A 14,713-nucleotide genomic window follows, 5' to 3' on the forward strand; every position below is an offset into this window, starting at 1 on the left:
ACTTAAACTCTTTGAACTGAATTTTTAATTTCATCCTAGGGCAAGTCAATCTCCAGAGTCTTTTCTTCCACGTTGAGTTTCCTGCCCTTGATATATACCTGCCTCCCCTGCTGGCGGGAGGGGCTGTTATTTACTGTGACCTGTCTAGAGGCTGCAAGGCAAAGGCACTCTGATGGGTTAATCCTGATATCCAGAGTTGTAGACTCAACTTGGCTATATCACATGACCAAATTGTGAACTTGTATAAATGATAGCAGGAAAATGCATTGGCTGAGAGTTCTGTGGTGATACATGGGAATTCAGGGGTGGGAACATCACAGGAAAGAGATGAAAGGGAAAGTGCTGAAAGATTCTCTTGAATTACGTCAGGAAATACATAACAGAATAGATAACACCAAAGTTGAGTTGATGTCACTCTGCTTAAAAGCAGACCAGTTTTTTTTGTTTTTTGTTTTTTTAAAGATAATTTGCCACATCTCTTTGGGAAACAACTTGATGTTACAGGTCAAAAGTCTTAATGATGTATTTGACGTTAGTCTCAGTTCATGAGTTCAAGCCTCTCAATGGCCTCCGTGCTGACAGTGTGGAGCCTGCTTGGGATTCTCTATCTCTCTGAACCTCTCTGCTTGTGTGCTCGCTCTCTCTCTCTCTCTCTCAAGGTAAATAAACTTAAAAAAATCATCCTAAGTATCAAAAAACTTTTAAGAATAAAAATGTGGTTGGTGCCATTATGATATTGCAAACAATCTGAATTAGAAACCACGTAAATATTCAACAATAGGTGAATAGCTCAGACACTTAAAGTATATCCAATTTTTGTGATTTGTGTAGTCATTAAAAGTTATTCTCAAACAGTATGCTATAACACAAAAAGAGTGGTACTATGGTATTGACTAAAAATAAGACACAATGTTGTAGATACATAGTACAAATCTGGCTATATTGAAAATAATTGTGCCTAAGGAAAAAATCAAAAGGGAATGGATGATGGGCCTATGAGCACTATTCTTTCTTCTCTTTATTTTTCACATCTTTAATGAGTAGGCCCTTTTTTCGTATTAAAAATAAATATTGGAAGAATCATTGAAATATACATTAGAAGCTCTAATTAAGACATATCATTGTTCATTGGCTGTTGAACATGACATTTGCAAGTATGCTTTTCCTGTAATGCAAATGGGTGCATCAGAAAGAAAGGGTCTGACCAGGTTGTAAAGGTACAGGGACACCTTTGAGTAAAATAGTTCAGATGAAAAATGAAAAAGCTAAACAATTACTTGGATAGAAGAGTCATTTGTCCTGACATTTGTACATTTGTAGTTTAAAACATTGCCTTGATCTTTTCCTCAGTGAATACTATACTCCCAACCCATAGGGAGTCCTGAAGAAACAGAGCTGGTTGGGTGATGAGGCAGGAGAAAAACATTAAGGAAATGGAGTCACACACTCCATTCCAGTCACCTGTGTTACTTTCTGAGTTGTGGGGGTGTCTAAATGGTCAAGCCAACAGTGGGAAAGAGGGAAATTGTCAACTATTTATTGAGGAAATGTTATGTTCTAGGCACTGGACATAGGCCACAGGACAAGTATGTTGTGAAGCTTCGAATTTCAAGTGCTGCCTTGACATCTTGGGTCTCACAGGGCCCCAACGGCCTGACCATGAATCCTTTCTGCTCTCTTTGGATGTGCCCCTACTCCGCAGGAAACGGTCCCCACACAGCTAGTTCCCTGACCAGCCACCCTCCACCTGGTCCTCAACTGAACAGGCTTCAGTTCCCTGCCAGACTGAGAAATTACTCAAAAGAGCCAGTCACCTCCTCCTGCAGGAACCAGGGGCCACCCCACACCCACTCTTACCATAAAGCCTATGGCCCACAGCCCTGCTGGTTCACTCTAACTGCAACACCGAGTGGCCCTCTGTGGCAAGCAGTGTCCTCCTCCCTGGAGCTGTGAGTATGTGTGGCTGATAACTGCTGGCTATCTCTCCTGTCTAATGCTTGGTGTCATGTGTTGATTCATTTTGTACTATAGAGTACAGGGGTCCCTCCCTCCCCAACAGGGCCAGTGGGATGTGGTCAGAATAATAATACTCCTGTAGGAGTGTGGATGGGAAGATGATAATGAAGTAATCAGTGAGTGAACATGTTAACTTGCAGTTGGACTATATATTGTGAAGTAAACAGAATGATGCGTTAGGGACCTGTGGAAATACGTAGTAATCCTGCTTTGGATAGGTGATCAGGGGAGGCTCTTTGAGGCAGCAACATTGAGTTCACTTGCAGGTTGGGAAGGGGCTAGCTCTGGGAAGGGCTGGGAGGCCAGGGCCTGGCCAATGCAGCCGGGTCAGTGCATCAGGAGCTGACAATGAGCTCACATGATCTTGGAAAGGCAGTCAGGGACCCATGGAAGCTATAGTCAAGAAGTTGGACTTGATTTTACATGGAATGCACAATCACTTCTAAGCAGGGAAGTGACATGGTATGGTTTATACTTTTACAAGAATTGTTTTGGTACCTGCGTAGAGAATGGTTGATGGGGGAACTTAAGGGGGGGAGTACTCAGTTAGGAGCTGTCTGTGGCAGTTCTGTTGGGAGGTGATAGTGGTTGGGGTTGGGTGGATGAAGAGAAGGGACCAGGGTATGTATCCTGGAGGTAGATGCCAACTTGTGAGACTTGATGATGGATTGGACATGAGGAATAAGAAAACAGAAAAGGATGTTTCTGAGGTTTTGGCTTGAGTGGCTGGGTGGATAGTGGTGCCATTTTTTAAAGGGATGGAAAGGGGATGAGATTGAAATTTGGAGTTTGGTTTAGATTGGTCTGATCTGAGTAAGTATTCAAGTGGAGATGTCAAGCTGGCAGCTGGAAATACTATTATGCAGTTCAGGATAAATGCCAGAGCTAAAGATATTAGTTTGGCCGTTACCACCATTTGATAGTATTTAAATCAGCTGAATAATATGGGGAGATGATAAAAAATTCAGAATGATTTATCCTCCTGGAATGAATGTCGTGTTAGATGTAAGTTTGGCTATATCAGTGGAATAACATATAATAAGACCACTTGAAAACTGTGCTGCACCGTGGAAATGCAGTAACTATTCACACTGCTGTAGGATTCGGGTCTCCCACAGCACTCATAATTCTGGGGTCTTGGTTCTTGATTGTTTAATCCACAAAATCCCCTCCCCATCATCTCCTGTGTGAGTTCCTTTGAGGATCCCTGACTCTCAACCTAAGCCAGTGCTTTAGAAAGAATTCTTGCCAACACTGTAATGCTGGAGAACAGAGATAAAGCTACAGAGATAAAGATTATCTTTTTTAGCTGAAAAAATTTTGAGTTATATTAGCCTCAGCCTAAAACAACTAGGGTCTCTAGGGTTTTTTTTTTTTGTTTGTTTGTTTGTTTGTTTTACTTGCAAGAGAGTTTGGAGAATGTACAATGGTTCAATTTTTCTAGGAGCTTTTTGGCTGAGGCCAGATTGGAACTCTCCATGGCTCTGGGTAAACAGTCAATATTGTATTCCTGTGAAATTCTGGAGATAATGATTTAGCAGCAAGATTGGCTGGAGGCTGTGCTCTACCTGGCCAGGAATCACATGACAAATGGATCTCCTTTCAAGGAAGTTGAATGTATGTGTTACACAATTTAGTTGGGTGGTTGTAGGGGGTAGGGATGACTTCAAGTGCAGGCATTGGTAAAAGGAGCTAGAAAAAGACACAAGTACTCTAATTTATACTTCCGCAAACCATTTGGTTTTAAAGAGCTTCACATTCTCCTGGAAGTCAAAGGTCACACACCTGTGTGTGTGAACTACATTTTCCTGACTTTGTCATACTCCTAAGAAGCAAGCTTTGTTCCTTACGTATGGGTGTATGCTTGTATAGATGTAGCTTCTGGAGAAGCTACATTGAACATGAAATTGAACATTGAACATGAAAATTAAGGTCTGATCTGATTCTAGGATCATGGAGCCTTGACTTGGGCCATTCTTCCAGCCTAGAACAATGCTGTCTGGCTGTGCCCAGAGCCACAAGAAAATCACTTAGTGGGTCTCATGTGTCATTCTGATGTCCTATTGATCAGATTTTTGTAGGTAGAGCTGTGAGGACTCATTCATTGATTGCTTTGTTTGTTGGGTTTACTACAGTGGGCCTTGCTCTAGGTTTGGTGTTGGGGGGTACACTGGTGAGGAAGATGCCATCCTTGACCTTAAAAATTCTCCCTATGGCCAAGGAGATAGACATGTAATCAAGCAGTTGAGGGGGTGGTGAAGAGCAGAAAGGGAGAAAGAAAAGGGCTTTGATGGAGGTAGCAAGGCAATACACAATAAGACACTTAACTCAGACCTGGAGGCTCAAATCAGGAAGTCTTCTTGGAAGAGGCAGTGCCTTACTTTAGACTGGAAAGTAGAGCATGACTTAGTGGGATCACATTCAGAAGGAGAGTGTGAAAGGGTGTTCTGTCTAGCCAGAATAACCTTGCAAAGGGACACTACATGTTAAAGGAATTGCAAGCCATTCAGCATGATTGGAGGTGGGGCTGGAGGCAAGGCAAGACCATGAGGCCAAGAGAGGTCTGGGAAGCCGAGAAGGAATGCTTGCTTCCCCAGGGAAAAGGGATTTTTTCTGCATGTAGGAAAGCCCCCTCTGGTGGCTTTGGGGGAGAATTGCATGATGTTCGGATGAGATGAGTCAGCAAAGTATTGTGATAAATGACCCAAACTGGGCTTGGCAGTGGGAAGAGAAAAACCAGGTAACCAGGGGAAGGGAGGACAGCTGTGCTTCCAGGAGAATGTGAAGCTCTTTAAATCCAAATGGTTTGGGGAAGTATAAATTAGAGTACTTGAGTCTATTTCTAGCTCCTTTTACGAAGCCCTACTATGTGCCGACTCCTGGCCAGGCACCTTATGTGCGATTTTCTTGTTTAATCCTCATAACTGTCTTACAAAGCAGGTACTAGTATCATTAACCCCTATAGACCGTTGAATATTGCCTCCCCTAACCCTGATTCTTACTGATCTGGAACCCTGGAACATGACCTTCTTTGGACATAGGGTGTTGGCAGATAAAATGAGTTAAGGATTTTGAGATGAAATCATCCTAGATTTAGAGTAGGCCTTAAAACCAGTGACTAGTGTCCTTATAAGGAGATGACACACAGAGATGGGGTTGTTGTAGCCAGAGCTAGAAAAGGCAGGGAGATCTTCCCCTAGAGCCTGCAGGCCTTGATTTTGAACCTCTGGCTTCCACACATGTACAAAAGTAACTTTCTATTGTTATAAGACGCTGAGTCTGTGGTAACTTGTTAGGGCATCCTTAGGAAACTAAAATAATAATGTCCATTTTAGACTTGACAGGGGAGAACCCAACTAGTTTTTAGAGAGCTCTGCTCTAAGCATTGGGTCTTTAAGATGGCACAGGGATGGGTGTGCTTCATGGGACCTGCAGTCTGTGATCTTAACTGCTCTAGTCTTCATGACTCCCCAGCTAACAGCTAACATTTATTTCATGCTAACTCTTGGTCAGGCGCCATCTTAAGCATTTTCCTTTATGATTTCATTTATCTTGAGGATTATCTTGTAAGAGATACTTTCCTTAGAAAACACAGATGGGGATGGTCTCTATTTTGAAGGACAGTAAACCATTTTAAGAGACTTTTTTCTTTGTCCCTGGCATCTCATTTACTGAACGGAGATTTTCCACCTTGAATGAGCTAAGCAGTATGAGAGGAAGTGTCAAGCATGTCAACCAGCGACTCATGAAATATTTCATCTTGTAATACATTAATAGAGAAAACCAAGGTGATTTTCAGCCCATTCCAGTAAATCGGTTTTAGCACTAATGAATTGTTCTGTTTGAGTAAAGCATTATTGGCAAAGTGCTGACGTTAATAGTAACAGTGAGGCATTTGAAACTCCATCAAAAATTATAATCTCAAAATAAAAGGCTGGAAAAATTTCTGTGTTCTATTAATTAACATCGGTTGTCTGATCAATGTTTTTAATTGGTAGCAGATTAAAGTATGGATTTCTGGCATGACAAATCTCTAGATTGGCTATCTTGCTACCTGTTGATCCTGATGACCTCATTCCAACATTTATATTCAAATCTGATAGCTCAGAGGTTCAGTAGTCAGCGGATCATAAATTTCACCCAGTTCCTCTGGCTGAATTTCAAGTATGTAGACCATGTGCTAACAGTGAGAATGATCAGAAAGACAGTTGTAGACAAATGGAGCATGAAGAAAATCATTCTTATTGGAGGATGTGGCAGAAACAATTTTCCTCTGTGCTAGGCAGACATCAGCTCTGCAGAACTGGCCAGAAATAAAGATCGTTCCACTGATGGGCTGTAACAGGGGGGAAAGGAGGTTACCTGGTCCCCACCCCCAAACCCAGATGTTTCAGGGTTTCATGGCCAGATGCCTATGGAGCTAGCAGCCTGGCTGCATAAAATGGCCAGAGGGAGTTTTTGCAAAGCAAGAAGGACTAAGGAGCAGAAGGAATCAGGAAGTATGAAGACCCCACTGTTCATAGAGCTCCCCTGTGTGCCAGGTGCTTTGCTAACCTCCTCTCCTGTCACAAGTGCCCCATGATGGAGGCATTAGGTCCAACCATATGGAATTGCCATTCTTGTAGGTCAAAGAGAGATGAATATTGACACTTCTGTTTGGTTCAACCTGTGCTATGAGTAGCCCTCCTTTTTCTGGCTGAGAAAAGTGAAGTTGATGATGCCTAAGGTCACAGGCTAGGAAGGTTAGAACAACACAGGGGGCTAGCTCTGGGGGAAGCAACACACTGTCCTCCACCATCCTCCTCCACCATCCTCCTCCACCATCCTCCTCCTCTTCTGGTGGGCTTTATCAGGGGAGTGGATGATCACTTCATAGACCCCTCTGAGTTACTCTGGAAGCTATGTTGGGTGGGGTGATGGGGTGGAGGGGATGTGGGAGGGAACCAGGATAGATTACAGGAGAGTCTTTAGGAAGCTGTTATAATAGTGCCAGTTATAATGACGTGGAAGTTCAGAGTAGATTGACAGCAGGGGAGGTGTCATGGAAGGGGACTCATTTGAGAGCTATTTAGGAGTGAGAACCAACAGGATGTGGTATTTGATGGAAGGAAGAGCCCCCTGCCTCTGGCTTCTCCTCCCCTGGTTCTGTGAGCCCATGTTACACATGCTCATTATAACCCACACCTTCCCTTGGCTGCGTGTATCTCCACTGACTGTAAGTTCCTGAGGGTGAGAATCCTGTGTCTTATTTATGGCCGACCCTAGGACCATCATTGTATCTAATACTTGGTAGGCAGTCCGTTTTTGTTGGATCAGTGCAAGAACTGAGAAGAAGAAGTTAATTCAGCTGTCTTGAATACTTACCACAGCATTTCCTTAAATTCTGGATTTCCTGGCAGGGAGACATGTTCTGCCCTGCCCCCACCCTTCAGTTTCTGCAGGATCATCTTAGTCACCCTGGTGGGACTGTCTGTAACTCAGCACCCTGTTATTCAGTATTCAGATTTACAGGATGACTGGTGTTTATCCATTTAACTCTGCTAATTTGGATCATTTCCATTAAAAATTTTGCAACTATTTAATGAGGAACAGTCTGACCAGTAGTAGATGCTAAATTGCTTTTAAACAAGGGAAGTTCTGTCATCTGCAAAATAAAACCTCTATCCTCCAGGTCAGTTTTGACTTTTCTTTTTCTTCTTCCTCCTCCTCCTCCTCCTCTTCTTCTTTTTTTAAGGAAAAAACAGGTATGCCTTGAGTGGGAATGTGGGGAGTAAAAACAACTTTTAGCTTGAAGAATCTTTATTGCCCTAACAAGTAAAAGACCCTTTAAAAATCACATTGATTTTTGCTGATGGATATAAAGGGTTTTGAAAGTGAATTCTTACTCTGGGCAAGACCCACTTGGAGATGCCAGGATTGTACTTCGCCTTTATAAGACATTAATGGGGAATGAAGACACAGATTTTGCCATGGAATCAACTATTCCAACTGATGAATTGCATCAAGGGGACAATGGAAGTTGAGTAACTGACAACTAAGTGGAGATATTTGTCAGGTAAAGGGACAATGATCTGGTTGCTGGTTTCTGTTGGCAAAACATCAGAGAGGGTGCAGTCGCCTTGAAACACTCAGAAAATACGAAAAGGGATATGGATGGAAGGTGGTAAGAAAAACAGGAAATGCTTCAGCTCAGAAGTGCTCACTAGAAACCTTACTTGCCTTTTTTGTCCTCGACCTTTTTTTTTTTTTTTAATTTTTTTTTCAACGTTTTTTATTTATTTTGGGGACAGAGAGAGACAGAGCATGAACGGGGGAGGGGCAGAGAGAGAGGGAGACACAGAATCGGAAACAGGCTCCAGGCTCCGAGCCGTCAGCCCAGAGCCTGACGCGGGGCTCGAACTCACGGACCGTGAGATCGTGACCCGGCTGAAGTCGGACGCTTAACCGACTGCGCCACCCAGGCGCCCCTATCCTCGACCTTCTTTAATGTGGAAGGTTTCACCTCTTTAGCCTATCAGGTGATGCTGGTTGTCCCCCCAAATGGTCTGCTGGGTGAGCTGGCACTTTAGAAATGTCATTTGGGTCTCTTCTCTCCATCCCCTTGGCCAAGATGCCTTTCCAGCCCACTGCTGGGCTTGGCGTGGTGGAGAAGGCATTCGTCAGACAGCCATGTGGTCTTTGGCGACACACAGTCCTGGACTCAGTCTGGCTCTACTAGGCAGTAGTTTCATCATCTGCAACATGGATTAATAATAAGTCCTGCATAGACCTCTTGTGGAGGGTTAATAGGATAACTGGTATGAGTGAAACTTTGGCCAATTTCCAGGCACTTAAAAGCACTCAGTAAAGGCTAAACCCTAACAAAAGAAACATCAGCAACACAGATGATGCAGAATGAGGCTCTTGACTGGTCTCTGCTTTCAGGACCTTCTCTTTTCATACTGACAATCCCTCCTCCTCCTCTGAACAGTCGTTCCCCGCCACCCCCCATCCCCACCCCCCGCCCCATGCTAAGAGCAGTGCATGAACTCAGAGCTTAGAGTTGGGCTTGGGTTCAAATGCTGGCTTGGCCACTTACAAGTTGTGTGACCTTAGGCCTGTTACTTACCTTCTCTTTGCCCTTTTTTCCCCTGGGTTTTGTGGTCTTTGATCAGCTGCTCTCAGTACATCGGTGTTATCCTCTCCCTTTTCTTTGTGTGGGTAACCATGTGGCTTGCTCACTGCTCAGTCTCTTCTATGTCTGGCATGGGGTGGGGGTGCATGGCCAAAGTAGCTGCCACACCCTTCGCGTGACTTTTCAGTTCATGTGCATGCCACTCTTCCCACTCATTCTGTGTAGAGTGCTTCTGATTGGTGACCAATCAGCCAGTGGACCCTCTGAGTCCGTTATTTCCCTGGATCCAATGAGTTGAGGCTGGTGGTGATGCCATGGTGTCCAGGGGAAGTGAGTGTGTGCTGGAGGTCAGTTCCTGGACAATAGGCTAGCTGTGCTCTTGACATCAGGTTCCTAAGTTGAGAGTGCTTGAGTTGCAGGGGAACAACATATTTTCCTGAGAGCTGTGAAGGAAGGCTCCATTTCTTCAATTCTGAGGGATGATCGAGTTAGACACATCATTTTTCTATCTTTTGTGGATTCCTGTTGAGGGTCTCAAAGTTGTTCTACTCTAAGCCATTCCAGAACCCCACTCTCTCTTAACTGGGTCACAGAGAAGAAAAATGCCCTGTGCATTCTAGAGGCAACCAGAATTAGCTATATTTGGGACATTTTACCCCAAATTGTGCTGTTCATTGAAATATAATGAACAGCTGGTAAACAAACATCACTCCTATGTGGGCTGTTAAGCATAGAATTTCTCTGAAAATTATTACACAAAGAAATTCTCTCATTTCTTAAGCCCTGCTATGGCACATGTGTGTTTTTTGTGTGTCTCTGACTTAGGAGACTGGAGTAAAGATCATGTGGAAATGTAGCATGTAGGTGTCTGAGGGCAGCAGCCTTTCATGGCTATTGAAAATCTAGAGTCCTAGCAGTGCCTGGGTGGCTTAGTCGGTTAAGCGTCTGACTTCGGCTCAGGTCATGATCTCAGGGATCGTGGGTTCATGCCCCATGTTGGGCTCTTTGCTGACAGCTCAGAGCCTGGAGCCTGCTTCAAGCTCTGTGTCACCCCCTCTCTCTGCTCCTGCCCTGCTCTCTCGTTCTCTCTCTCTCTCTCTCTCTCTCTCTCTCAAATAAACATTTTAAAAAAATGTAGAGTCCTAGATCCTCCTTCTGGCATGACCCACAAGGTACCAGGGCTCAATGTAAGGTGCATCCACCCCTAAGTGACTGATGTGCTAATAATAAATTGTATGAGCTCACATTTTGTAAGTTTAGTAAATATTTTTTGAGTACCAACTATGTGACTGGCATTGTTCTAAGCATGTGGGATAAATCAAGGGAGTAGAGCAGATAGAAATCCCTGCCCTCTAGGACCTTTATTGCTAAAGTCAGCAGGGTCTGCCCCCTGCCTTCGTCTCTCTGCTACAGACACTTTGGGTACTGTAACCAGACTTTCTTTCCACCACAGGGCCTTTGCACATGCCACTACCTCATGGACTTCTTCTCCTCTTTGTTTCCTCAGGGAAGTTTCATCCCCCACTGCTGCCCCTTGTCCCTGCATTGAAATGCAGCTTGCTTTGTCACTTTGCTCTCTCAGAATCCTGTTTTTCTTTAGAGTAGTACAAATCTCAGTTTGTTTGTACACTTACTTGTGTGGCTATTTGAGAACCTTTTTCTCACTCTAGACCCCGACCTCCATGAGGCTCAGAGAGGTTTAAGTAACTTATCCAGGATGCAAAGGGATGTGGTCAGGATTCGGGCCCAAGTCTGCCCCATACTCTTTACATAGTTGAATAGTGAACTGGAAATGTGGAAGTTCACCTACCACCCCCAAGCTTTGTGCATCTACCCTCCCAGTTTACCTACAGCTATGCAGAGCTCTTTATTTGCAACTAGCTTTGTAAAGATAATGACGATAGCAGCTGACACTTGCTGAGTTCTCACTGTATGCTGGGCGCTGGGATAAATAAGTGCCTTCCACACACTAGGTCCTCCCTTCTGAGGCGACAGGAGCTATAATTCTGTTGTGCAAGGTCTCACAGGCAGGGTTTAAACTTGCTCATCTTGGGTTCCCAGCCTGTGGACGTTACAACCTCTGGCGTGTCTTTTTCTTAACACTCTGGCCCATGAAGAAATGTGTAAGTGAGGTCATGAGAGACAAGCCCCAAACCCTGGATCCTGGTTGCACCAATAGCACCAGCAGAGATCTGCCAAGGGTTTCGGTGACATGGGCGTATTGCTCATGGATATCTTCTTAGAACATAGAGACCCAAGAGAATCTGAGTTGGCTTGGAGCCCTCCTTCTGATGGTTCCTTCATGCTCATACCTTGCTCTGGTAAAACCAGGTGACTGTTAGGGGTGCACTGTGGCTGAAAAAGACATTGATGGTGCACTGAGAATCTGAGCCTCATGTCTTTGTTCTTGGGGGTGTACTGTTTAGCTTGGACCTACACAAAGGGTCCTACAGAGCAATCTCAGTGCAAAGGGGAAGAGAAGGGATTGTTGCTGAGGTCAGAGTCAGGAGGAAACTTAGCCACTATAATTACTCTATGGTGACATTTGGGGCTTAGGGCAGAGGGTGTCCTGGGACCCCTCTAGCTTATAGGCAGCCTCTTTCAGGGACCCAGTGACCCAGAGCTGGATGTACACACCAGATATGCGTGGTGGCCTGTTTTGCTTGAGTGTATACAAGTTTCCAGGCAGATTTGTGCCTTATGGTAGCCCCCATGACCTGGGTGAGATCCTTGACTTCTCTGAGTCTCGATTTGCCCTTCTGGAAAATGGGGCTGATGATGGTCTGTAAGCGTTAGCATTGCTGTGATGATGAAGTGAAGTCACATGTAAACTGCTTGGTTGGTACCTGATACGTAGTGAGCACTCAGTGAATGACAGATATGTACTGAAAATACCAGTATGGTGCCCTGAATAAAGGCTTCCATGGATTCCTTTTGAGCAATATGGATTCTGCCTGGAGTGGGCTCCTTGAGAGAATCAGAGTGCCTCTTCCTTTGGTCTGGTTGGTCCTGGTTGTTAATTTCCAAGACCCATTTAATTTTTCTCCTCACTCGCAAGAACAAAGATACCCTGCTGAAAGATCAGGAAATGAGACATAGAAAGGGGACCTCTCGGAGAGTGATGATTTGTAATGACCCATCAACAGAGATAAACTCCGCTGCGGCAAAAAATAATGAAACATCGATTCTCAGAACCTATTAAAAGTCAGATTTATATGAGAGTTTAGAAAAGCAATTAGTCTGGATTGAAACTAATTAGTGATTCCCTGTCCCCACCGCCATCCTGGGGTGGTTGAGATCTGGGCAGGCTATTGAGAGCCTACTATGTGCAGGACTTGATAGGACTCAAGGATGGGAAAGAACTCAAGAGAGATTATATCCAAATAGAAAGGACTATTATTTAAGTAAGAAATCAATTGTGTGATAGAGGCACGAGCACAGTGTCCTGAGGTTTCAAAGATCTGCATCTTCTCTGATTGTGTCTCAACTCCACATAGGCTCCCTTTTAGCTCCTCTACTTAGCTTTTTTCTATATTACACTACCTGGGTTTTATCTCTGGCCCTTAAAAATTTCACTTTGCATGGTTTCTGGATGGGCTCACTGGTACCCATAGCTTCTGATTATCCCCGTATGTGCTGACACCATCTTGCCTATCTCCATGCTGCAACTGTCTGGTTGACATTTCTGCTGGGAAGTCCAAGATCAAACTCCCGATCTCTACCACCCCCAACCTATCATCGCCTGCGGGTCCCTCTCCAGGTTAACTTGACTGCCATGGGCTTAGTCTCCCAAGTGTCAATATCACGGTCACTCTATATTCCTCTATTTTTCTGCCTCCCACATCTAAATTGCTAACAGGCATTTCTCCTCTTCAGCAGTCCCCACAAGGAGAGGACTCCACCTGGGGCAGGTGTGGGCCTAACCTGGCTGAGAAGCTGCATATTTCACAGGGGCCAGTACCACTCATCACAATGCCATGGGCAGGGCTTTCCTCTTACTACAGAGTAATGATGTCCAAAGTATGGCGTCCCTTTGGGTACTTGTAGTCCATTCATATTTTTTCCTAGGCTGGATGCAAAGTACCAGTGAAAGGGCATTTGTACCATAGGCAATGTTGCCCTACTAATAGAATTTATATCCCACCTAATGAGTTAACCAGGAAGACATTGCTAGGAATTTAACTGAATGTTAACTTCTCATGCAGATGGAGGAAGATTATGTTTTATCTTTACTCATTGGGGGGTTCCTTAGATAGGGTGGGGGTCCGGGAAGAAGATAATGTTTAAACTTAGTTCCCATGTATGAAAGTGGGGGAGGAACATTCTAGCCAAAGAGAAGGAAGAGTTTGACGTGTTCCATCAGGGATGAATGAAGTAGAGGGAGAGGCTAGAGAAGTGGGCTGAAGCCAAATCATATCATCCTGCGTGAGGAGTTTGGCTTTTGTTTGAAGTTTGGATATTATTTCTTGTCTTTGCTGACTCAAGGTGAAGTGCAGTATCATCACTGAGTGGATGTGATCTTGTAGCATTTCAGATATGGAGGTGCCTAGCCAAAGTCATTCATGTTTTTGGAGGAGTCCTAATGTTGCAGTGCTCTAGAACAATCCACCCTAAACTTAGAAACAAAAAACAACAATTATTTTACTACATTCAAGTGACTCTATGGATCAGAAATTCGGATTGGTGTGCTTGTTAATTTTGTGTGTCTACCTGGCTGGGGCATGGTGCCTGGATATGCAGTCAAACATAATAGTGAGTATTCTTGTGAGGGTGTTTTTGGAGATGCACTTTTAAATCCGTGGAGATTGAGTGAAGCAGATTGCTCTCCATAATGTGGAGTTGAAGACATCAATCAACTGAAGACATGAATAGAACTAATGACCTGCCCTGAACATGAGGGAATTCTTTAGCAGAAACCCTTTGGACTTAAACTGCCCACAAGCAATAGCATGTGTATGTATATATGAAGACGTTTATTTTAAGGAATTGGCTCACCCAGCTATGGAGGCTGGCAAGTCTAAAGTCTGCATAGTGGGCCAGTAGACGGGAAATCTGGGAGAGATGGCTTCCATATTGCAATAGAAAGGGTGTTAAAGGATTTGGGGCAGTGTTTCTAAAACCAACACAGTGTGCACTCTAGCTGCAAATTATTTGCATTTTTCCCACCTGAAAAATGTGCTTGACTCTTCCCAGACCTTCACCTGCCAAAAGTATCTCCCATTACACCATCACGCTTGGCTTGAGGCCAAGGATCTCGTAAACCTTATTTAAGGTCTATGTATGGATGAGGATCCTCAAGTTTGGTCCCTTGGGTACAGGTTCTCTAGAACCTGTGAAGATCTGTGAACTAAAGATGTAAGTTATCTGCACCCCACCCCCCAGCAGTTAACATGCAGTGATTAGACAGACATAAGATAACTGTAATAGAAATTCCCATTCAAAAAAGGGAAAACCATAGCAGTCAGTGGCCTATGGTAATTTTGAAATCCAGTTTGGCATAAGATGCCCATCTCTTGATTAGGGTCCAAATCATTAGGGAATGAGTTTTGCGGCTTTTGGTTCTAACTCTGAGATCTTGGTTCT

At 44.1% G+C, this 14,713-nt stretch overlaps 1 long non-coding RNA gene across 1 annotated transcript; it reads right to left on the minus strand.

The window, feature by feature from the left end:
* Positions 1–7,797: 7,797 nt before the first annotated feature.
* Positions 7,798–9,689, minus strand: LOC125927682 (uncharacterized). Its single transcript, XR_007459391.1, has 3 exons — positions 9,125–9,689; positions 8,495–8,750; positions 7,798–8,251 (listed from the first exon to the last, which is right to left on the minus strand). It is a non-coding gene; the product is annotated as an uncharacterized LOC125927682 (long non-coding RNA).
* Positions 9,690–14,713: the final 5,024 nt, after the last annotated feature.

Source organism: Panthera uncia, chromosome E1, assembly GCF_023721935.1.
Source record: "Panthera uncia isolate 11264 chromosome E1, Puncia_PCG_1.0, whole genome shotgun sequence".
NCBI classification, from domain to species: Eukaryota; Metazoa; Chordata; class Mammalia; order Carnivora; family Felidae; genus Panthera; species Panthera uncia.